The sequence below is a fragment of the Balaenoptera borealis genome, assembly GCF_965194805.1.
Source record: "Balaenoptera borealis genome assembly, chromosome: 3".
Taxonomy (NCBI): domain Eukaryota; kingdom Metazoa; phylum Chordata; class Mammalia; order Artiodactyla; family Balaenopteridae; genus Balaenoptera; species Balaenoptera borealis.
In genome coordinates, this window is record NC_138866.1 from 52,274,862 (window position 1) to 52,301,197 (window position 26,336).

The 26,336-nt window shown below is 34.1% G+C and overlaps 1 protein-coding gene across 4 annotated transcripts in view; it reads left to right on the forward strand.

Annotated features, from left to right (window-relative positions):
* Nucleotides 1–26,336, forward strand: part of MDGA2 (MAM domain containing glycosylphosphatidylinositol anchor 2) — an 830,366-nt gene that overhangs the window by 566,672 nt on the left and 237,358 nt on the right. The gene's annotated exons all lie outside the window — the stretch shown is intronic.

Sequence of the window (26,336 nt, forward strand, 5' to 3'; positions counted from 1 at the left end):
ATATGCTACTTGGCCAAAAATATACTCTAATCAAAATATTGTAAGATGTTACAGTGTAAATCAAGACACTGTGGATTTCATAGCTACTAGTTTCATGTCTACTGCAAAGCCAAGGAGAAGGGGAGGAGAATAGAGTAAGTTAAAATGCCAGAAAGCTTTCTGTTCTTACCTAGTTTTAGCTGTTTTTCTTAAATAAATCCTTCTCGAATTTTATCAAGGCTTCGGTTAATTTCCAGAATTCTGAAAAAGTTGATTTTGACATTTTTGCCTGTGTGTTTGTTGCTTGTATGGAGGACCAGATTTTCAGAGACCTTTATTACGCCATTCTGGAAGTGCTTCTATCTGTATTCGTTTTTTCACAAAAGGAAGGGATAAACCACGGGCTAATAAAAACATTATTGGGGAGTAATCCACAAACCATTTTGGATATATATTATAGGGTAGAACAAATGCACAAATATATATTGCTTTTATTGAGAACCAGGGTTCCCACTGTGGGAGAAGGAAGATACAAATATAGAAGGACAGAGATCTAGTGGTATTTGTTGAATTTGAATTGGTGGTATTAGGATTTTTTCAAATGTATATGTTTTTCAAGAGTTCATGATTTTTGCTCTGTCAACTGAAAGAGCTTAGAAGCAATGATACTCTAGTAGCAATGAACATATCTGACACCCAGTTCTTGGTTCTAAACACTATGCCCCCTTGAAAAAAAAAAAAGGAACATTTGGAGAAATAGATGATTCCAGGGCAGGGGCTGGGAAAATAGAAGGTGAGCCTGGGATGTATTTTGTGCCAGAAAGCAAAGAAGACTAAGAAGGCTAAAAAAAGGGTGGGGGAGGAAAGAAATAAGTGAGAGAGACTAAGAAGTACAAACTTCCAGTTGCAAAGTAAATGAGTCATGGGTATGAGATGTACAGTGTGGGGAAGGTGGTCAATAACTATGAAAAGTAAAAATAAAAATAATAAAGTATCTTTTTTTAAAAAAAAGAAGACTAAAGAAAGCTCAAAGACTAAGGGAAATGTCAAAAGGACATAGGAGACAGCTTAAAGTGACTCCCGTTGGCCAAATTAGTGGCAATTTGAGTATTGAAATGCGTTAACGATGATAATGGTTTATAATATGTTAAATTAAAATTTCATTATTCCATAGTAATAGTAAAATGAAAAAGAAAAATAGAAATGAAAAGCTCTTCTTTACAGAAGGATCCCAGGTAAAAATCATAGAAGGAATGGTAGAATAAAAGAAAACAACCATTCTGCAATCCCCAGTGTAATAGTTGGTTCCAGCAAGGATTATCAATGGATGCTGAATTATTGGGTAAAATATTTGGAGGCAATAGAATATTCACAAGATCTCCAAGTATCACCCCAAACTACAAGCTACCCCTTTGTAGTTTTTACTAACTACAAAGCAGGAAAGGTAGCTTTTCAGTTGAGAGATTCAGCAGTCTCCACTCTAACCAAATGATCAGACTTAGGGACCACCAAAAGGGACAGTTTGACAGGAAGAGCCTCCTGATGAGATTTACTAAAGAGCCACAATATCACCTATGTAGGTTTCTCACCAAAAAAATGTCAAACCTGAACCTAATCATAAGTAAACAATCAGATAAATCTGAACAAGGGTTTCTCAACCTTGGCACTACTGACATTTTAGGATGGTAATTCTTTCTTGTGGGAACTGCTCTGTGCATTGTAGGATGTTTAGATGCATCCCTGGCCTCTACCCACTACATTCCAATAGCACCTTGCTATAGATTGAATGTTCGTATCCCCCGCTGCAAAGTTCATATGTTTATATCCTAATCCCCAAGGTGATAGTATTAGGAGGTTGGACCTTTGGGAGGTGATTAGGTTGTGAGCGTAGAGCCCTCATGAATGGAATTAGTATCCTTATAAAAGAGGCCCAACCCAGGTTCAATCCCTGGTCAGGGAACTAAAATCCCACAAGCCGCATGGATTTAAAAAAAAAAAAAAGAAGCCCAAGAAATCGCCCTTTCTCCTTTCACCATTTGAGATTATAGCAAAAAAAAAGTCTGTGAACCAGGAAGTGGGCCTTCACCAGACACTGAACCTGCTGGCACCTTGATCTTGGACTTCCCAGCCTCTAGAATTGTGATAAATAAATTGCTGTTGTTTATAAAAATTAAAAAAAAAAAAAAAAGACGCTGTGGATACTGCACTATCTGCTACAAAATTCTAAGCCATACAATATTTAGTAATTGCAAGATATACCATTATTTTATGTATCATTATAAAATAAAACATCATGCCAATTGAGCTACCACAGTGTTTTCCTATGAGATCAAATGTTATTGAAAGAAGTCTTTCAGATTTGTTATACTTAGGTTTTCTTTTAAACCATGTATCACCCATTAGCATACATAAAAAGGAAAATAAAATAAAAATCAATTGATTAAATTATTCCTAAAACTTCACAATCAGAACCAACCCAACTTCTAAATCAGTTTTCATCCCAGTCTTTGATGACTATGGTTTTCTAAATCTAGTTTGATTGTAGGATCATCTGAAACTATATTGAATCCCGGTACAACTGGCAAAATGTCTAGCATAAAATGTTGGTGTTGCTCAGGTACCCTCCATAAAGAACTAACTCAATTCACAGCAATAGATGCTCCCAGAATGATTTGCTCCTCCCCATCTCATCTAGAATTTTTCATCTGTGTTCTTACAAAAGACAGTTTTCAGTTTTGACATGAATGACCTAAAATAAATAGAGCCTTAAAAATGTACTTCTCCAATTTGTAATTTCTTTTTTATGCCTTAAATTTATCTGAAGTGTACATTTGCATAGTCATATTATATTACCAGTAGAACTTCTCAGCAGTGGCATTTACATAATTCATAAAATTGAGTTTGTATGTAATCTTACTGAACATAGAAGTAGCCTTGGTTAACGGGTCCTAGGTTCAACTGTGGGGAGAAAAACTACTACAATAATATGAGGCATTTGATTTCTGCCACAAAGGCCAAGAAATTCAGTTAAAGAAAAACGGTTTTCTTCTTATTATATCAAAGAAATTATTTTCAAATCTTCTGAATTTGTAGACCTCTGCAGTGTCTTAGATTAACTGTGTCATGGATACAGGAAAAACAGAACTCTAGGTTCATTTTCCCCCCATTCCCTTCTGTCATTAAATCAAGATCCACAGACCAGGTTTTCTGAACAATCACGACAGTATCCTGTGCATAGAATTCCCACTGCCATTTGAGAATATCCACGAACAAAATAAGATTGTAGGATGCAGACAGGAATAAAACTCTAGAAACATTTCTGGAGTGCACTTGACTTTAAAAAAAAAAAAAAAAGAGAACACTTTAAATAATGTAGATAATCCTCCATGTAGATAACAAGCTCCAAAACTGAAGAAGAATCTCGTATGTTTTAAAATTTTGTTAGGCATTCATAAATATAGCAGCAGTGCCTTTTCTTATGATCCTTTAAGAAGCTGCTGTGATTGAGCCACATTTCTCTCAAGTCAGGAGAGAAGCAGTTGCTTAATACATTAGATAAGAAAATTATGTTGATTTCCTAGGTGCATGTGGGGTGGCCTGAGGTCAGTGCTTTCCAAACTTTCCCACCTAAAGTTCTCTGTTGTTGTGAGTCACTGTATTTAGAAATGCCCACATTTCTCTTCCGTCATGAATTGAATGAGCCACTATCTTGAGCAAACATGGTTCATAATATGACCAAGACATTACTGTATCTTAGTGTCCTGTGGTCTTTTAAAACTTTATTCAGTGGCTTAATCTTCCCCTGCTTCAGAAGAAAAGTCAGCAGACCCCATAACTCTTTTGTTCGTTATTAGAAATAGAGAGGCCTACAGTGCATTCAGGTCACAATCATGCATTTAGTTCAGTGTTTTGGATACACGTTCCAAAATAGTAATGAAACTCCAAACCTGATTTAATGTAAAATTTTCTCCCCTGCCCAGCTTGGGTCCACTTTGGGCTGGAGACTTGCAGTGGGAAAGGGGACAGGGGCTGGTGTGGCTGGCTTCTTCCTGTTTGTTTGTCTGTTCTCTACCCTCCTCTCCACCACCCCATCCCTGACCTGATAGCCAGATTCTGACCTGATAGCCAGATTCTGACCTTCCTGGCTTGGGGCGGGGTAGGAAGGTCTTCTCTATATAAAACATTTTTTTTTCTTCCTTGGCACATTAATGGACTCTTGAGAGATTCCTCTACCTAGAAGAGATGCACATCTGTGTGCACCAAGGAGAACTCTCTAGTCACGGATTCTCCCAAGACCACTGATGTGCCACATTCCCTGAGCATCTCATGCCCTACCTCTACCGCCTTTCTGCTGAGAGCTTCTCTCTCTCCTCCAGGTAGCCAACTCAACAGAGCCCAAGACAAGAAGCCCGTACTGCCTCTCCTTCCGTGTGTGACTCACAGCTGTAAGCAGAAGCTCTTACCAATAAATTCTGTGAGAGCACACAGATTCCAATGTAGCCACCTCTATCCTGTTGTCACACAGGTTTTGGTTTCCTCAGATATGTCAGGCATCATTTCAGGGAAAATATTTTAGAGCTTTGGCTGGTCCCATGAAAAGCCCCTCACTAGGACTGAGATGAAATAGACAGGCTCTCTTGCTGCCTTGGGCCTGGAAGAAGCTTCATCTCACAGTTTTATCCAAAGATATCCTTCCAAACAAATTTGGTCTCTGCCACTTTTTATGTGCTTAATTTCTATAAAATCCAAGAATCAAAGAATGGAGTTTCTTTGAAAATTCTGCATAAGAAGGAGATTTGTCTTACACTCATTGTGGAATTCTGTGGATTTTGTTCTCAGTCAAAAGTGAATCAGGAAAAGTCTATTCTATTATCTGGTTTCACAAGAGTATTGAAGGATTACAAGAATTTTCAAAACTTCTAGCTGATATTCTTAAATGTGATTATCAGTAAGTCCTTCTGGTTCTATCTTCAAACTATACTCTGAATCTGACCATATCTTACCAAGTTCACTGTTACCACCCTTGTGTAAACTATCAGTATATTTCCCCTAGTTGATTAAAATAGTCTTTTCATTAATCTTCTTTCCAGTCCAGCCCCTCTTTTAGAAGGGGCTGTTTAGACACTGTATTAGATAAGGTAGACTTGACTGAGTTAACAAATAGACCCATACCTGTAATTACTCAAAACAAAATTACTTTAGCTTTTTTTCATGAAAAAGTTTAGGGTGTTTCCTAGTTGATTATGCTGGCAGTGGTGTTGTCTGTGATTGGTGTTGTGGGGGGCGGGGGCGGGTGTTGGGGGCGGGGGCGGGTGTAGGAGTAAGAGAGTCTACTCCATGCAGTCATTAGGCACCTAGGGAGATGATGTTTCTGCCATCTTCAAACTGTGGCTGCTAAGGTTGTTCTGAGTATTACCTCCATCCCTGTCAGCTGGAAGTGGGAAGGAGCTTGAATGATCACATATGGGAGACTTTTATGGGCCAGAAGCGTGTTAGTTCCAGTCACATTCTGTTGGCTAGACCTTAGGTACATAATCACACCATTGTGTGCCAGGTATATGAGGGCTTGGATTTTTGGTCAACAGCTAGCCATCTCTGTTACATTCATACAAGAGCCCGAGTGATTGAAATCATCTCATTCCCCTGATCAGATTCCTCCCATGGCTTCCCATCTCGCCTAAAATGGAATTCACATTCCTCATTGTCATCTCATGTCACTTTCCTCTTTACTCACTCTGCTCTAGACACATTATTCTTCTTGTTCTTGTTCACAACTCAGGACTTAAACATTTGCTGTTCTTTCAGACTGGGGTGTTAATTTTCAAAAACCATCTTCTGGGAAATATCTTCCCTGACTACCCTATCTTAGATAATCAACCCCTAATCCCTTGAATGATCTATTGTTTTTTCTTATCACATAACTATCTGGAGTTCTTTTATACATTTTAAAAATTTATTGCCTGTCTCTTTCATGACACTGTATATAGTGACAAAGAATTTATCCGTTTGTTTTGTTTCTCAGTGACATCCCTGGAGTTTAAAAAATTACTCAGCATATAGTAGATTCTCAATAAATATATGTTGAGTGAATGAATCACTTTTTATAAAAGTTTACTGGCTTACATTAGATATTTCTTTTGGACATCTATCACCCTTTGATACCCTGTGTATAATAAATGATATCAAGCAAAATTAGGAAATTCTATACACATGTTAAATCATATTAAACATTTGTGTGATGTGACTAGCTCACGTGAAAGGCCACATTGTTCTAATCATTCATTGCTGTGTAACAAGCCACCCCAAAACAGTAGCTTAACATGATAGCATTTATTTATTTTACTCACAAATCTGGGGCTTGAGAGACTCAGCTAAAAAATCCAGGGTCTCATATAATTGCACTCAGAAGATGGCAGGGCTGGAATCATCTTCAAAGCTTTTCCAATCAAATTTCTGGTTTCTGGACTAAAAAGTTCAAACAGCTGGGCTCCTTAGGTCAGTCTCTCTCTGTCTCTGCCTATCTGCCTCTCATTCTCTCATTCATTCTCAATAGCCTCTTTATATGGTTTCTCTGCATGGCATCCTCAAGGTAGCCAGACTTGTTACAGGCTCCCAGAACCAGGGTCCCAAGAGCTGCATGAGTTCTAGCCTTTGAAGTCATGCAGTGTCATTACTGATATTGTCTATTCATCAAGGCAGTGCCAGAGGTTGGCCTGGTTACAAGAGGAGATCAAGTATCTTCACCTTTTGAAGGGGTGAGTGTCAGATCATCTGCAGATGTGTTTTAAAGCCACCACAATGCGCAGTGTACTCCACAAGCCATATTCTTCACATCATACCTCCCATGCTGCCTCAATGCACATTTATGCCCCTATTTTTTCCACTTCCCTCCTTAATTTCATCAGCCCCTATCTTGAACCCATAGCCTCTGCAAAAGTGATGTCCTAAACATATTTCCTCTTTGAATTCTAGAATTTCTCCAGCTTATCTTTGTTGGCTATGATCTCAGATTCCTAATATGGAGAAAAAACACTTGTCAGTATTGAAATAGATTTAACCTTTATGGAAGAAGTCAATATGTATTCAGTGAACCATGAATATACACTTTCCTAACTGTACAAAAATATATACTGTAACCTCCAGGAATATCATAACCCTCTGTTCTGAAAAGTGTTGATTTGCCTAACTCTAGTATATCCACGTGAAAGGACTGAGATCTTTAAAAACCTGAATTTTTATATTAAACATATTTGTTCAGAACTCATTTAATGGAAATATATCAAATATTAGCACTGCTAACATTTCAAAATGATCTTTAGGCTTATTACCAAAAAAAATCTTGTAATTCAAAAATTCTATGAAAAAAAATTTCAAACCTTTGAGTATGCCAGTTCTGTTTAGGTAATAGTAATAGTTATTATCGAGTTGAGCACTTACCATGTACTGGGCTACCTGGCACACCATGTACATGAACTTTTTAATCATTCCCAGATATTTATGAGGTAAAAAATATTATTGTTCCTATTTTAAAGAATAGTAAAACTGAAGAGGGAGCAAGTTAAGTAACTTCCCCCAAATGTAAGCCTTATTTAAGCAGCAAAGCTGGGATTCAAAACCCACACAGTATGGTTCCAGGGCCACTGTCTTAATCAAGTTACCATAGTGCCTTTCAAAATTTAGCCAAGTTTTTAAAAATATATAACTCCTCCTCCTCCTCTCCAAATTGAACCGACTAATGTCCTTTTCTATTTCCTCTACCCTTGCCTTGCCAAAAACTTACTAAGGATTCTTTCTGGGTTGTAAATTGAATACATTTTTATGTTTATTAAAAAAAATCCCCAACACTATACAGTCCTTCCCAATTACACCATTTCCCTCCCAACTATACAATCATTTTTGATTGGAGGAAATTCTGTGTTTTTGCTAATCAGTACTTTTTTCTCCAGTAATGGTGGGCATACTTTAATTTCAAGTTCTAACCAACATACTGTTTGTAGTTTATGATTTTCTAAATAATATTATATTTGAAGGACTGAGCATGACTCTGTTACTTTTACTGGCAGTCTTACAGATTATTGTACAAAAATTTTAAAGAATTTCTGTTAATCATAAGAGATCAGGGACTTCCCTGGTGGTCCAGTGGTTGGGACTTTGGCTTCCAATGCAGGGGGTGCAGGTTGGATCCCTGGTTGGGGAGCTAAGATCCCATGTGCCTCTCAGCCAAAAAAAAGAACCAAAACATAAAACAGAAGCAATGTTGTAACAAATTCAATAAAGACTTTAACAATGGTCCACATCAAAAAAAAATTTTTTAAAAAGAGATCAATTGAATTATGAATGACAAAGATACAAAATAACTGCACAAATAAGACAACTAGTATAAACAAGGAACAAAACAAGGCCTATAAAGTGTGTTCATTGTTTTTGCTGAAAAGTATATACCTTCAGGCTATTGGTCAGAAAGTCAGTCAGAGTTAATTGTCAATTTTCCAGGAAGAATTGATCATATTTAGCTTACAGTGCATTCTAAATGTAAATTATTTGTGAATTTCCAACTACAGGGTTGGTGCAGTTCCTCCCAAGCATTTAATCAAATTAAATTTCCAGTCATCAAAAGTTTTCTTCCATGACCTTTCATTAGTAAAAACTATAATGATAATAGCTGAAATTGTAGAAAACTAATCCTTTAACATTCTCCAAGAGCAAAACTGTCTGCTGTGTGCAGGTGTCCCGATTACACATGTAGATTAAGTGTTCTATTTCTATTTTCCCAATTTAATATTCTGTATAATTACATCTCCCCAAAACACCAGAGAGAATTTTAGTATATTATGTTTTTTAGCTCTGAAACTGTTTCATTATTATCTTTTTAAAAATTAATCAGGGCTGTACAAAATCTAAAAATTACCAATTCGGTAGTTCTCATCTGAATACAGATAACTCACTTTTCTCTTACAAATGAGATAAACCTAACATCTTTGTTCAGTGAAATAACATATGAGGAATTTTAAGATACAATTTCAAGTAAAAAAGTTTATCTAGATATTATATAATCTTATAATTACTTTTATATAACTGTATACATACAGCTTAGTCATACATTTTATTTTATTAAAACTTAGGTTGTCCCGCTTGGTAGTTGGAATTTCTGTCATATTTACTCTAGTCAAAAGGAGATGTACCACTTGGTAGTAGTGCTTTAAAAGTCAATACCTGTTAACATCCAGAAAAGAAGAATCTTACTCAGTAACATTATTTTTAAATTTCTTTCATCAGTTTCTTTGAAGGCATTTTATAGGTTTTTTCACGGGGGGTGGGGGGGTGGTTTAGTTTTTAGATACCCTACAGTTGTAAAACACGGCCAAAACAATGATAACTAATTTGAAAACTCCTGATTCAGATTTTTTATCCTGTTATGGCAGGCACCTATTTCCCAAGCCTACTGGCTCACCACACTTAGTTTGTGTGGGTTAAACAGTCTGTAGGCAGTAAGGTATAGGGAAAGAGATCTATGATATGGTTCTGGCTTCCTTTAAATTAGCTACCAGATCACAAGTATGTAAAGAGGCCTCTGCTTACTTTACTCTACACTAAGAAATTGGAGTGCATAATTTCTAAGATATTTTTGCTCTAACCATCTATGATTCTATACTATCAAAATGTACCTTGACCTATGCCCCTTTCTGGACTTAATCACTCTTTATTTTTGCTTACAAATTTACTCATACAAATACATGAGTACAAATACATGGCAGTATAGATATGATTACTAAAAAACACTGAACTTTCAAACAAAATTCTTTTTTAAAAAATTATTGTTTACTTACCTTAGGATATTAAACCAGGAAGATAAATGTAAATGGTACTTTCAGTAGGTATTTAGAAAATTTCTATTCCACACTAGATCTGTGTCAGTTGCTGTAAGGGACAGAAAAGGAATGAGTACAATCCCCGAGCCCATGGAGTTCTTACACTTACAGGGAGAAAATCATCGGGGCAACTCCCTCCATAGATCGTAAGAAAGATCATAACTTCACAATAGAAGCATAGACAATATGCTGTTGGAAGCTCAGATGAAGAAACAATTAATTCTGATTAGGGAGATAGAGGAAAATTCCAAAGAAGGTGGCATTTGAGATGGTCTTTGAAAAATGAGAATCCTTATATATTTAGAAATGAAGTGTCTCTTTCCTGTGCTGTCCAGAATGGTGGCATTAACTAGCTTTTTGAACTTTCTCCCTTTTCTTATTTATTGAAATATTAGAAACTATTGATAGCCTTTAAAAGAAAAACCTGTGTTCAACTTCCATATTTTATAGTAAATATTTTCAGAAACTAAGTAATTTATACATTTTATTTTGTGATTTTGAAATAATGCTTAAAGGTTAATATTTTGCAGTCTTGAGTTGCATAAGATTTTATATAAAATTTTTAATTGAATTAGTCAACCTGCCAAATTTTCTGTTTACTGTGTTTTCTGTTTCCATTTGAATTCTGTCCAGTGTTCTTCCAACATCAGTGCTTTTTCTAAATGCTTCAGGAAATTTCTAGAGACCATCAACCTAATTCTTAAATTATTCCTCATCTAGACTCCGTAAGATGATTTCTTAATTTTAGCATTCAAAGAATGTTTTCTCTTTTTCTCTTTTTTTTTAACCTTATTGTCTCAGCAAATATATTTATCTGAAAAGTATGTGTGCCTGGAAATCATCAACCCAGTCATTCAAATCCATCTTAATGAAAATGTACCTGTTAAAATCAATCAAGTATGAATGACTGGTAAGAGAAAATTTATCCATGGAAAGTCCATAAATTCATTCCAAAACTAACTAATTAATTTCCAAAATCCAAAAATTAGGAAAATACTTTTTAAACTTACTAAAAAAAATCAGTTATTTTTTTCTAATTAGAGAAGTTTTTTTTAGTCATGCAAACATTAGGATTGGTCTTTCCATGGTTCTTTCTATAATTTATGCCCCACATAACCTTATTTAGTTAACATGCACGGGGATAATAAAATTCACATTCAAGTGTCAGCCATCATTGAGTAGATGATGGGAACCCATTGCAAACAAAAGAGGTAGAAGAGAGAGGTGGCATTTTATTTATCTGCTTAGGTCAGTGGTCCTCAATTGGGGGCAGTGTTTCCTTTTAGAGGACATTTGGCAGTGTATTGAGACATTTTTGATTGTCATGACTGGGGGTGCTGGTGTGCCACTGGCATCTAAAGGATGGAGGCCAAGGATGCTGCTAAACACCCTACGATACACTGGACAGCCTGCGCACAAAAAACAACCTGGTCCAAAATGTAAATAGCGCTGCTGTTGAGAAACTCTGGCCTAGGTAAAGGCTTCCCCTATAGCCAAATTGAAAGATGCATAAAACTACACACTCATGCGTGCGCACACGCACACACACACAATTCCAAAAAACACTGTACATTTTGATACAATATTGATGTTAGATTATAATCATTCTTGACATATTTCTTAGAGTTTCAGATGTCAGTAGTTCTTAACCTGACATGCATCTTTCTCTGTATCTTGGGAAAAGTCTGTCATCTGGCCCTTCTTGGGAAGTACTTCTTAGAAACTTAGAGCAATGCCTCTTTTCTGTGGTCCGTATTTATGAGCTCTTGTCTCCTGGGTTGTAATGATCTCTCTCTGTGAATCTCAGTTGTTCACCTAGTCAATATCTTAGACTCATTCCTGTGAACCTCCGTACTCCTTTTGATAGCAAAGCTCACTTTGTTTATTGAAGTTTTTCAACGTGCTTCCTAATTTTGAAATGTAATATTCACTCCAATAGTAAGAGCTCTTTTTTAGGCTTCTAAGATGTGCTCCCTCCCCCAAGTCATCCACTGAGCCTATGGAGTCAATGAACACAGTCAGATGAGCACAATTTTTTCATGTATGGCCCTCTTGATTCCTATTCAATCTCCATGTTCCCAGTAGCTCTAGAAGATACCCTGTCAGGTTGTCCAAGACATGAAACCAGGATGATGGAGAATGAAAAAATAGATATTTATGTTGCTGTTATCAATCTTCCTAAACTTTCTCCTAATTATCCTGTGTGTGTGTGTGTGTGTGTGTGTGTGTGTGTGTGTGTGGTCTAAAGAGCTTATAAAATGTCATATTATAGCTTCTTCTTGCACTATGGGTTAAATGCTGACTTTCTTTATAGAAACTTACTTTGAAGGACTGTTTCTAGCATGGCACATTTCATTTCATTTCATACTGACTATTAATTTATTCTGAGAGAAGTAGGAAAACCTAAAAAGGGAGGCATGTAACTGATTGCAGTTGGCCTATTAATTTAGAAGTTTATTTGGTGTGAGAGCCCAGAGAAATAAATGATGTTCACTAGGATACAAAGTTTCTGGTTCAGTAATTTTTTCCTCTCACAGTAATGGAAGTCTAGACTTGGTGACCCTGTGCATTTATTATTAGTTTTAATACATTATTGTCATACAGTACCCTCCTGCTTGCTGATTATATAATCTGGGTATATTAAAGCACTATCTTAAAAAATATAGTGTAAGATATGACTTTATTTTAACTTATTAAAGTGTAACAGAAATTGTAGACTTTATAAGTATATACCTTAATGAACTTTTACAGAGCGGACACATCTGTGCCAGCAGCACCCAGATTGAGAAGCAGAGAATTTAGAGCTCTCAGGAAGCTTCTCTCTGCCCCTCTTTCACAGCCTCACTAAAATGTGACCTCTATTCTGACTTTAAACATCCTAGATTAGTTTTGTCAGTCACCTCTTCAAGTCTTTGGCCTATTTCCCCCTTTTTGGGTTGTATCTTTCTTCTTTATGCATAGAGTTCCTTATATATTTTATATGTCACTTATTGAATATATTTATTAAAAATATTTTCTTCTACTTTGTGGCTTGCCTTCTCACAATCTTAATGCTATACTATAATGAATAAAAGTCCTCCATTTTGATCCAGTCTGAACTATCAAAAATTTTTTAAGGAATTTAAGAAATCTTTTTTAATTCTATTTAAGAAATAGAATATTTCTTTTTCTATTTAAGAAAAATTTTCCTAACCCTAGATAATAAAAAATATACTCTTATGTTTTCTGCTAAAGTTTCATTGTGTTACCTAAATATCTGATTGGAATTCATTTGGAATTGACTTTTGTATGTGGCTTGAGGTAAGACTAAAGGTTTTTTTTTTTAATTTGAATATCTGGTTAAATCATTAACACCTATAGAATTGACCATTATTTCTCATTATACTGCCTTGTCACCTTTGTCATAAATCAAAGGATCAAATACACGTGGGTCTGTCTCTCGACCCATTTCTTTTCTATTTATCTTTGTTTATCCCTATGCTAATACTATTATGTCTTAATTACTATAAAATTGTATTAAATCTGGTAATGCAAGGATTCTGGCTCTTCTTTTTCAAGATTGCCTTGGTTAGTCTTGGCCCCATGTGTTTCTATATATATTTTATAAGCAGTTTATCAATTTCTACTTCACCCCTTTCCCCTAAAAAAAACAAAAAACAAAAAAACCTGAAATTTTTATTTGGACTGAATTGAATCTGCAAATCTTCCAATTATTGACATTTTTTATCCCTCCATTTATTTGTCTTCGTTAATTTCTTTCACTACAGTTTGTGTTTTTCAAAGGAGGGATCTTAAACATCTTTTGTTAGATTCATTCTGAGTAGTTGAGAATTTTGTTGTTCTTTTTCTTGGCATTGTAAACAGTATCATTTTAAAAGTTTTATTTCCTATTTATTTTGTGCTGATGTATGGCAATGCATATGATTTTGTATATCAACCTTGTATTACTTAACCTTGCTAAATTCACTTATTGATTATAATAATTTGTCTTAGAGTCTTTTGAATTTTCTATGTACACAATCATGTTGGCTTCAAATAATGAAAAATATAGTTTTTTTTTACATATTTTATATCTGCTTCTTGATTTGTTTTATTGCCAAAGATGTCCAAATTACATGTTTAATAGATGTAGAATATCTTGTATCCTTCTCCTTTTTCCAATCCCAAAGGGAAAGTTTTAAGTATTATACCATTAAAAACAATGCTTACTGCTGGCATTTTAATGATACTCTTCTTTCATAACTAGCTAAGAACTGTTAATGAGTGCTAAATGCCATAACATAATGGAATTATGCTTTAAAATGCAAGAAAAGAAGAATAGGGGAACAAGGACATGTGGAACATATAGAAATTAAACCTTAAGCAGGAGAAAGAAAATAATGAAAGAGAGCATATGTCAATGAAATATACAAAAACAACAGAGAGACTTAATCCGAAAATGCGTTCTTTGATAACATTAACAAAGTTGATGAATTCCTAAAAGGACTGATTTAAAAAAAGCAATAGATAAAATACAAAATACTAACATCAGGAATGAAAGAAGTATCATTACTACAGAATTTACAAACTTAAAAGGACAGTGAAGGGGTTTTATGAGCAACTTCATGCAAATATATTTAATGAGTAAAATGGACACATTTATTGAAAAACACAATTCATCAAAACTAACATAAGAAAAAACTTTAAAGATGAATGCCTTAATATTCATTAAAGAAATTGAATTCATCATTTCAAAATTTCCAAAAAAGACAACATGTTCAGATGACTTCACTAGTGAACTCTGTCAAACCTATAGGAATAAACAGTGACAATCCTACACACACAAGCAAAATTCATAAAATCAAAGAGAAGCAGAAACTCCAATTCGTATTACAAAGTCACCATAACCTTAGTAGTAAAAGAAGATGATAATATATTACAAGAAATGAAAATTTAATACCAATATCCTTCATAATCTTAGACACAAAAATCCTAACAAATGTTATCAAATCAATTCCACTAATATTTAAAGAGGATAATATAAAATTATCAAGTGGACTGTATCCAAAAAATGTGTTGGTTTAACACTCAAATAGCAATTAATGTAATCACTGCATTACCAGATTAAAAGAAAAATAATATTAATATTTCAATTAATACAGAGAAAAAAATAGTTAAAATTTAACATCACTTTTAGAAATAGAAGGGAATAGTCAATCTGATAAAACACAACTACAAAAAACCTACAGCTAAGATAATACTTAATAGTAAAATATTGAATGCTTTCCTTCCTAAGACTGGCAATAAGAGAATGATGTCCTTTCTCACCACATCTATTCAGCATTATACCTCCTGCAGTTTTCACCAGTGAAATAAGACAGGAAAAAGAAAACCCTGTGGATTATAAAGGAAGAAGTAAACCTCTAATTATTCTCTGATGACATATTCTTAATGAATCTATGAAAAACAAAACTTGCCATAAAATATGGATAAATTGAATTTTATAAAAATTAAAAACTTTTGTCCATCAAAAGAAACTATTAAGAAAATAGGCCAGAGATGGGAAGAAAATACCCTCATCACATATATATATGATAAATAGCTTATATCCTGATTATATCAGTAACTCTTGCAACTCAGTAATAAAACAATAAACAAACCAATTTTTTAAAATAGGGAAAAGATTTATACAGACACTGATAAACGAATGGCTAATAAGCACAGAGAAAAATGCTCAACATCATTGTTCATCAGGAAAATGCAAATTAAAACCACAATTAAGTACCACAAGACTCCACTAGAATGGATTCATGAAAATGATTTACTTCACCAAAAGTTGTAGGGGATGTGGGGCACCTGGCACTCATAAACTGCCAGTGGGAGCATAAAGGAGTCAATCCTTCTTGAATACTGTCTAGCAGTTTTTAGCAAGTTAAACATAATTTACCTTATGACCAAGGAATTCTTTTCCTAGGTATTTTTCAAAGAGAAATTTAAATTATATACCCAAAAATCCTTGTATAATACTGTATAACATCTTTTTCATATTAGCGAAAACATGGAAGCAGTCCCATCACCTTTAAAACAGATAGAAAATAATCTGTGATATATTCATATGGTTGAATACAATTCAGCAATAAAATCGAACAAGTACAGTAATGATACTTGAAACAATAGAATGAATCATAACAACTATACGCTTAGTGAAATAAATCAGATGTACAAAAGTACATACTGTATGATTTCATGTATATGAAGTCTAGATTAGACAAAAATATTCTTTATTAATGGAAATTATATCAGTGGTTGCTTCTTGGGAAGGACTCATTCACTAAGATGGGACTTGGAAGAACTTTATGCGATGATAAAAATTTCCTGCATCATAGAGATGTGGGTTTCACAATGGTCTAGATCTGTTCAAACTGATCAAATGATACATTTAAGATATTAGTATTTTTGCCACAGAGCAGCTAAGCCTATGTGCCACAACTACTGAGCCTGCACTCTAGAGCCCGCGTGCCACAACTACTGAAGCCCACGTGCCTAGAGCCCGTGCTCCGCAACAAGAGAAGCCACCGCAATGAGAAGCCCACTCACTGCAACAAAGAATAGCCCCCGCTTGCCACAACTAGAGAAAAGCCCGTACACAGCAACGAAGACCCAATGCAGCCAAAACTAAATTAATTAATTAATTAATTAATTGTTTTAAAAAAAGATATTAGTGTTTTGCCGTATGTAAATTATACTTCACTACCAAAAAAAGGTAATAAAAAAACCAAATCCATAAACATTTCTTCTTTTTCGCTATCTTAAGTTTATGTAAAAGTATTGTAACTTTAATTGTTTAGAAAAGAATTTTCAGGAGAAGCCACCATCTGGGATTATAGATTGCTTTGTACAAAGATTTTCAGTTATAGAGTGAATTTCTTTAATAAATACAGAACTATTAAAATTTCTATCTCTTCTTCAATTTTTGTTTTGTTTTTCTAGGAATCGAATATGTTGTTTAAATTGTTGAGTTTATTGGTATAAAATTGTTATAATTACTGTAGTTATCTTTTTAATATTTTTTTGGTCCAATGATGTGCTGGTAAACCAGTTTTCTGGGAAAAAAAAAAAACAACCACTTGATTTATAGTGTTTGCCAATTCCACAGTGTATATCACCAGACCATAGCCAATTTCAAGTTGTATAGTTGGAAGATATGCACATAGTTTGTTATCTTGAGCAGGTATGAAGTAGTTCCAACATACCACTTTTGTAATCTGTAGTGAAACCATGATGATATTGGTAACTTATGTCTTCTTTACTTGGTTTTATTGGTTAGTTTTTCTGGAGGTCATTCAATGTTATTAGTTATTGTAAAGAATTAACTCTGAACCTTTGTGGTTTTTTAAAATTTTCCTCTGTTGTACATATGTTTTGTATTATAATAATTTTTACCCTTATTTCCTTTCTGCTATATCTGTAGAATTAAAAAGCCAGTTATTAAAAAAATGCCAATTATTTTTCCAAGATCTTAAAGCATTGATTGGATTATTGATTTTAAACTTTTAAAATGTTTGCTATATAAGCTTTTATAAATCTCCTTCTAAATATAATATTAACTTTCTCACAAGTTTTGATATGTAATATTTTTATTATCATTCAGTTTGAAATACTCTCTAATTTCCACTGTGTTTTTTTTCCTTTGACCCAAGGGTTACTTAGAATTATATTGCTCAAGTACAAAATAAATGAGATTTTTAAATTATATTTTTGTTATTGATTCCAACTTAATTCCATTATGATCAGAGTTCATATAATGAATTACTCTTATTTTTATTTTATGACATTGTGTTGGATTTATTTTGCTCTTCTTTTTTTGAATTCTTGTAGTGGGGGCTTAGATAATTTACTTGAGACTTTTCATCATTTCTGTTGTATGCATTCAATGTTATAAATTTTCCTCTCAGCACTTCTTTAGCTGTGTCCCACAAATTTTGATATGCTCTATTTTTATTTTCATCCTGTTCAGTGTGATTTTTTTATTTCCTCGGGGACTTCCTCCTTGACCCATGGATTATTTAGAACTATGTTTTTCAGTTTCCAAAAAGAGTTTGGAAATTTTTCTGTTATCCTTCTGTTATTGGTTTCTAGTTTGATTCTATTATGGTTGGAGAACTCATTCTGGATGACTTCATTTCTCTTAAAAATATTGAAGTTTGTTTTATAAGCAGGATATGTCTAGCTTGGTATGTTCCATGGGTACTTGAGAAGAATGTGCACTCTGCTATTTGGTATAGTGTTCTACAAATGTCAGTTAGTTCCTTTTGGTTGATGGAGTTCTTCAGTATCTTTACTGATTTGCTGTCTAGTAGTTCTATCAATTTTAAGGGAGGGGTGTCAAAGTCTCTAAATATAATTGTGAATTTGTCCATTTGTGCTTTCAGTTCTGTCAGTTTTTGCTTCACATATCTTGCTGCTTGTTTTTTGTTTATTTTTAGTGTATACACATTTAGAACTGCAATGTCTTTTTGGTATCTTGACCCATTGTCAATATATAATGTCCCTCTCTGAATCTGGCAGTTTTCAGTTTCTTTGCTGTGAAGTCTATTTTATGTGATATTAATATAGCTCCTCTTTCTTACCTTTGATTGAAGTTTACATGATAAAGTTTTTTGTTTTTTTTTTTTTACTTTTACTCTACCTATATCATATTTGAAGTGAGTTTCTTGTAGACAATGTATAGTTGAGTCATGGTTTCTTTTTTAATTCACTCTGCCAATCTATGTTTTAATTGATGTATTTTTATACCATTTACACTGAATGCAGTGATTGAAATGTTAGAGATTAAGTATGCCACTTATCTTTTGTTTTCTGTTTGTTCTCTGTTTTTTTATTTTTCTGTTTTCTTTCATCTGTCTTCCTGTGGATTATTTGAACATGAGGAACTTCTATGTCCTGGAGTATGGAGTAGATGTACTTTTCCCTCTTTGTCCCACTAAATACAACTAAATTTTTAAAGATTCCATTTTGATTTATCTGTAGTGTTTTTGAGTATGTCTCTTTATGTAGTTCCCCAGACCCACCCCATGGCTGCTTTCTAGCAGTCTTTTTTTTTTTTATTATTAATTTTAGATATCTTAATAGTTTTCCTAATATGTGCTTTGATGGGATTTTCTTTGTGTTTATCCTATTTGAGTTTTTCTGAGCTTTTTAAATCTATGGATTTTAGTCTGTTTTCTTTGTTCCACTTCTTTTTCCTCTTCATTGATTCCATTTATACTTATATTAGACTTTTCACTGTTTCATGTGTCTTTTATGCTCTTTCCTATCTTTTCCTCCTTTTTCTCCTCCATCTGTGCTTCAGTATTTCTTATTGCCCCATCTTCTAGTTCACCAATGCTGTATTTTATTGCTTCTAATCTATAGTAGAACACTTTTACTGAGTTCTCAATTTCATTTATTGTATTTTTCCATTGTAAAATTTGTTTGATTTATGGATTCCAGTTATTTGGTGAAACTTGCCATCTTTTCATTTCACTTTCCCCAGTGTTTTATCTTATTTTGTTGAATGTTTCAATCATAACTATTTTAGTGTTTTTATCTGAGAACTCCAGTGTCTTGATCACCTGTGATTTGTTGTTATTCTTCTGTTTTACCTTGTCCTGTCTCTTGACAAGCCTTATTTTCTTATTGAATGCATATTATTCTGTATTAAAAATTGGCTCAGGATTATGTTATGTTTCTTCAGAATATTTCTTTCTTTTCTTTTCAATTTTTTTCTAGGCAGAGAGAGTGTAGTTTTATTGTCTCAGTTCAGTCAGAGATTGAGCAGATTCAAGGCTGGGTTGGTAATGCTATGTCTCCTATTTGCCCCACTCCTAGGGCGTGGCTCTTCACAGCTTCCAGCTGAGTATCCTGGGCTATTCACTGGAGCTTTTTGCTTGGATCTTCAGCCTCCTGCTACAGGCAAATGACTTGAAAGAAAAGTGGCTGCAGTATGTTAGCTCACCTTTTTGTTTTTCCCTTCTCTGGGATTTTGACCCCTCAAGTTCAGGTTGCCTGAACTGATGTTTGATGCTTTCAAAAAGGACTTTTAATAATTTTTATTGGATTTTCTAATTTTTCTCCATGGGAGTGACGGTCAGCTGCAAGTGACCCTAGTAAAGTCAGAAATAGAAATCTGATTCAGTATACTTTTAACAGTAATGTATTTGTAGCAATAGAGACTAAATTTGTATTTGAAGAGCAATGATGATAGAACACAGAAAACTCAGACATCATGAGCAAGTAAAATAGAAAATAACCAAGTAGTTTAGGTTTGTTCATTTTTCCACCATAAATGTGATGCTTTTTAAGTTCCTACGGTTAATTGAAGCTTTTGTTATGTCTTCATTTTTGAGGAGCAAAAAATGTAATAGAATATGATAGGATTTGCAATTTGATGTATTTACATGGTAAAGGTGCTAACAGTAGCATAATTTCACAATATAATGATCATCAGCACAGAAACAATAATTGGCAAATGGCTTAATTAGCAAATAATGAAAAATTTAAATTGAGCAATAAATTCACAGTTCTTTCTTCCCTAATTGGAAATGTCTTAATTGTAGGCACTGTGCAATGAAAATAATATGTTAATGGATATGTATTTTTCCGGTGATAATTTAGGAACTGTTCATAGTTACTAGTCAATATGATATAGCAATTTGTGTAATTCAACCATTTTATTTAAGGAACACATCATTTCCAAAAATAAGCTCACTATGATATTCCCTTGCCAAATAAACTCTAGTGTCTTTTCTTCAAAAACACTTTGCATCCAAATTTCCTGCCTGATTTTCCTGACCATATAGAAAAAGCCCAAATGCACAAATGATATGTAAGCTTAGAGACTGCATTAATGTATGAGTAATATATTCTTTTGTTAACAAAAGTAAAATTGTTTTTGTTAAATAATATTTAAAATATTACTTGACTTAGAAATATTTCATTTTTATGGTTTTGATACTTACGTCTTTTCAGTAAGTTGTTCTGTTCTTCTGTTTCAATATCTATAGCTTAAAGGCAATATAGTACACATGACCTAGACATGAACCTTTGGAAATGTATACATGTAAGGGATACAACAATTTTTAAAAATTGAGAAAGAGTTGTTTGCAAGGTAAAATGAGAAGCAGAGACGTATGCTGTTCCAGAGGCAAAAAAAGAAAAGCAGATTTCACAAATGAAGGTAGGGTCAACAGCATCTAAGTGCAAAATGCCCAAAAGAGTTAAGGTAGACAAGGACTGAAACTTGAAAATGATGCCACTGGAGTACTGTGACACTAGAAAAGTAGATCAGAAGCCAGATATCAGCAGATTATGGGAGTAACTGGGGTTTGAGGAATAAAGATATATATTCAGTAAGGCTGGGAGAAAATAAATAATATAAAAGTAAGCCATATATCTCTCAAGATTTATAGAAAAATTATTTTTAAACCGATAGTCAAAAATTGTTTTCTCATTGAAGTAAAACTCATTCAAAGCCTTTGTGGAAGGAAATTAATCTGATCCTGTGTCCCAAATAAACCGGTGACTATATAAATAGAACAGACATCTCTTCAACCAGAAATCATTGAATTAAACATAAGCGCAATATAAATTATTTTTACTACTGTTAGTTTCTAGCACATTCAGCTTTGTTTTAGAATCATATTTTCTTCTGCATATGTGATGACAGAGAACAGGACCCTCCAATGCCTGAATTATGTAACTGATATGCAGTAAGTATCTGTTTAATTTAATTATACAGAGTGTTAACCTTCACCTACCTATAGCTCCTTTCTATTTTATTCAGTCAGGTGGATTGCAAATAGAAATTAGGAGTAAAACCACAACTGACCCAAATAACATAGTACATTGGTAGCATTTTTTTGTCAACACTGCCTAAAACTACTTATTATCAGCATTAATACTGACATTTGAATTCAGTAAATATTTTCTATAGTAAAACTGAGGGACAGATAATTTGGCTGTCCTTATCACTAAGCTTTATTATCAAATTTAAAATACTGCTACCATAAATTATCTATATTTTTCATATTTGATTTGCCTGCATTCCAATATTATTTTGTGCCAGTTTCTACCTCAAGTAATGTTCAGAATGAAGGTATACTTAATAAAAACATAATTCCATGCTGAGCTTCTCTGCTTTCTAAAAGGTTGCGGTAATGAAATTTCATTATTGCTTAAATTTTTCTCTATATAGCAAACAGAAACATTATAATCAAGGCGAGAATTAAATGTGGCTTAGTTCTTTGGAGCAATTAGTAGTTTGTGCATCTCTCAATCTATTAATGACACATTATCAACACGATTTTTCCATCATGTATTATCCTAATTAGTACCCTCCTTCAATGGCTAAAAAATCACCCAAACAATGTACAAATTATAGAGAGTCCTTCATTAAGGAAGATTTATGTCAAGTCAAGATTAAGTAACTGTGTTGAAGTTCGGAAATGTCTCTTCACGCGTGCCAAATGCTGATCAAATATTAGTGACTGCCCATAGTACAATGTCCTGAATGATTTTGATATGTTATGCAGCCTGGATAGGAAGGACTAATGTATGATAGGAAGGATTAATGTATGATAATGGCTACAGACCTATGAAGAAGTAGGAAAGCAAATGTCACATATTTGACATGCCGAGTAGTCAACATAATTTTTTTCAAAAATTTACTTTTAAAAGATAATCTCCGTCATGAAAAATATGTGAGAGAAGTCATCTAAGGTTTTCTCTTAATAATTTCCCCTCAAATTTGAGAAGGAACAAACAGTTATATAGGTTGGGCTGTACTAACATCTAAATTGGATTTATATTTTAAACATTTGATACAGATGTTTTATTTCATATGTTGTTATTCTAAGGAGTTTATGTCATCAAGACTCTGAGCTAATTTAGGGTAAGCTTCTACTTAGCAGTGATTTTTAAGCTCCACAGTTTTTATGGGAGGCTGTCTTGGCTTAGCTGATTGTTGAAGCATCTGGCTCTGTAGTTGACTGTCAGTATAGACTGGTTGCCCTGTGGTTACTTGTCAGGGATTATGACCACAAATTTATTGCTTCTCAGTATCTTTCAGAATCTTGATTAAGAATATCAAATATATGGAGGAGTTCAGGTAGGCTGTTTTTCAACTCTTCCTTTAGGTCAGTAGTTTTCATCTCGATGCATGAATCAGAATCCGTGGTGTAGCCTACAAATGCAGATCCCCAAACTCTACCCTAAAGTAGCTTACTTGGAATCACTGGGGTATGTGACTCAGACATTGTGATTCTGATGCTTACTTTTAGTTAAGAACCCACTGGCTCAGTGCTCTAAAATCAGTCCCTAAATTGACATATCATAGAGTATTGCCACAACCCACACATATTAGAATCCTCCTTGCTGAATTCCCCTTGGTTTGATGTTTTAAGCCTATACTGAGCAATTTTTTAAAAAGAAATAGCCTTCCAAAGTTGTTCCCTATTTGTCATAAGAAACTGTTCAAAGATATTGTTCATTACTCTATCCTGTACTCTTTTTCTGAGGAGCATAGGAATGGTTGTACTTCTCTTGTACAACTGTTTTGTTTTTATTCTAAAGATACTGTCAGTTTTATAATTGGCTCTGTTTTCCTCATTATTTTGGCTGCTATAATGTTTAGTATATAATCTCTGTCTTGCTGTGATTAAGTAACTACATAGAGGTTTACTGTATTTTTTTTTCATATCAACTTCACTCTGGCTCTGTCTTATTTTCCTAACTTGATTTAATCATTGCTTCCTTGTTTCTTGTTGTTTTTACTGCAAGATGCAGTATATTAACAATAAATGTTGTAAGTCCCTTAGATCCTTCTTAGAATATGGCAAGGTATAAATAAGTAAGCAGCAACCTCTAAATTATGTTAAGTCCCACTATGTAGAGAGTGCAAAGTGATAATTACACATATACAGCAACCATACCAACTCAAAAGAACACAACTAAGAATTGAGATACAACAAAAGAAAACCCCAAAATAACAGAAAATATAACTATGGAAAGAAAGAGCACAACTGCATGCGATAAACCTCACATATATCTTTGGTAAAAGAGATGAAGTAACAAATTAGGAGAGGAATAAAAGTTGTTGCACTAACGTTTCTATGCTGATAGTGGAAATAAGAGTTGATAGTCATCAATAAAGAAAATAAGAGACCAAAAAGAAACTGACACAGACTAAAAATACGTACCTGTCTGTAGCCTTTAGTAAAGAAAAAAAGTAATTCTGTCATAATTAGTAGTACTTAGTGTCTAACTATGAGTTAAGTAAAGTAAATTGCTGATGATAGCCCTCAAATTTTCAAGAAAATGCAAAATTATGTTTCAGCTCCTTTCCTAAAAAAAGCAGGGATGTATGTAATATATTTTAGAGTAAATGCTTTTAAAAAGCTTAATGTTTTAAAGTTGTGGCCCTAAGATGATGTATTTTCAACAGAAAAACCTTTTTGTAAATCCAAAATGTTTTCTCTGAGTTTCCAACTGGATGAGTTTTAAGTTTGCTGTAAGAAAATGTTTATTTTTAAAAAAGGAAAGAAAAAAGAAAGTAGAATTGTGCAGGATGTTCAGGTAAGGAAATATTTTCCAGATCAGCTAAATTCAAATTAATCCTTTATTTTGTTATCATGTAATGAAACAAAACATATGAGGCTAATGTATTGCTCCATCACCTAGGTCAAAGGAGTGGATTCAGGAGAATAAATTTTGAGAGAATCTTTAGAATAACAGCTTCATAAAATTCTCATTGATTTGTTCCCAAATTTTATGTGGACCTCCAAATAAAGGTTCCTGGTCCATATAGTATGATCTCAAATATGTATTTCTCTTAATAGATTAAAAAGGGGAGTCACACAGATATTCCTTAAAGTGGTGATAAAAGAAGTTTTAATTGAGGCCCATGGACTCTGAAGTGCTGCATCACCTAGAAAGCTAGCAGGTGTTTGGAAATAAGCAAGTATAACTCAGTGAGGTGGGTGCAGAGGGTTTTACTAAGGTGGCATCTGTGCTGAGACAGAAACTATGGATGGAAAAGCAAGTTGTGAAGTGATAGTGTCTACAGAGAAGAGAAAAGAGGAGCACAGATTCAGGACAAAGGAAACGGAAATAGAGTCCGTCTGACTAGCTAGAAACAAATGGTCAACCGTTAAAAGTTGTGCTACTGGTGGGAATCAAATCTAATTGGAAGAGGTTAAAGGTGAGTGGTTTATATCTTAATGTTTTGACAGTGAGAAAACAAAAGAGAGTGAATAAGAAGTAACTCCCATGAGATAAAGAAGTTGAAGACAGGTTCTCTGCATTATTAGTTGTTGTTGCTTTGTTTTGTTGTAATTAATGAGGGGATTCTGATCATGTTTATAGATACAAGGGAAGGTGAGGGAGAATTTAAGAGAAAAAGAGAGGAGAAAATTGAAGGTGTGCGATATTCCATACAGAGCTGGGGCTGAGATCAGGAGCACAGTTTAAGACATTAGCCCTGAAAGGAGGACCAAACTTGTATCCTCAGAGACCAGAGGAGAATGGATGTGAATGGCTGAAATCACAGAGAAATACAATTTGTGGAATCATGAGAGGATTTGCTAGAGTTAGAGAAAGCTGAACTAGACCCAATTATTGGTACAGTAAAATTCTTTCTGAAATGACCTCTCAGCATCTTCAATCCCCTGTATTCCCTTTCCTCCCGAATTCTCAGGCTTTCCCTGCCTCCTTCATGTTAACTAACTTTTTTTTTTTAAGTGTTCCCTTCCATAATACCTAGTACAGTGAATCTTTGTCTTTATTGCTCTGTATATAAAATTATTTATTTCTATGCTTTTCTCCACCACTAGCCTCTTCATCTTTGCACTGTTTTGGCAGCAAGCAGAGCAATAGATGTGTTGTGAGTGCTCAGGTGACACTGAATAGAAAGCAGCTGACATCTACCATTTGCTTACTCAGTGGCGGTATCAGCATACTCAGAGCTTCATGGATTAATTTTATTATCATCTCCATTTTACAGATTTGGGAGACTGAGTAAATTACACAAGGTCACACAGCTAATAAAAGATGAAATCATGTTGAAACCTAGACAGTCTGACCTCAGAGTACTTACTCTTCACTGTTACCTACATTGACTCTCTGAGAAGCCATTGACTCTCAGAAGAAAGTTGGCAGGCTATCAATCTCTCAGTCACAAATTATGAACATAATCATTTTTTAGATATTCCTACATGATATTTGGTTACATTCTTAATACTTCAAGAGTTACAATTTCTTAGGTAAAGAAGAGGAAGGTACTTTATATTGGCCACTGTTAACATCTTTGTCATTTTGTGAAGAAACCTAAAAATAATAAGTGCTTTTGTGAACCTTTCCTCAGGCTTTGGCTATGTGGAAAGGACGTAGTTACATGTTAAGCTGTGTGAGGTCAATTTAGACCTTGTTGTTATTGATACTTGCAGGAGCTGTTCCTTAATAATATTTCACATG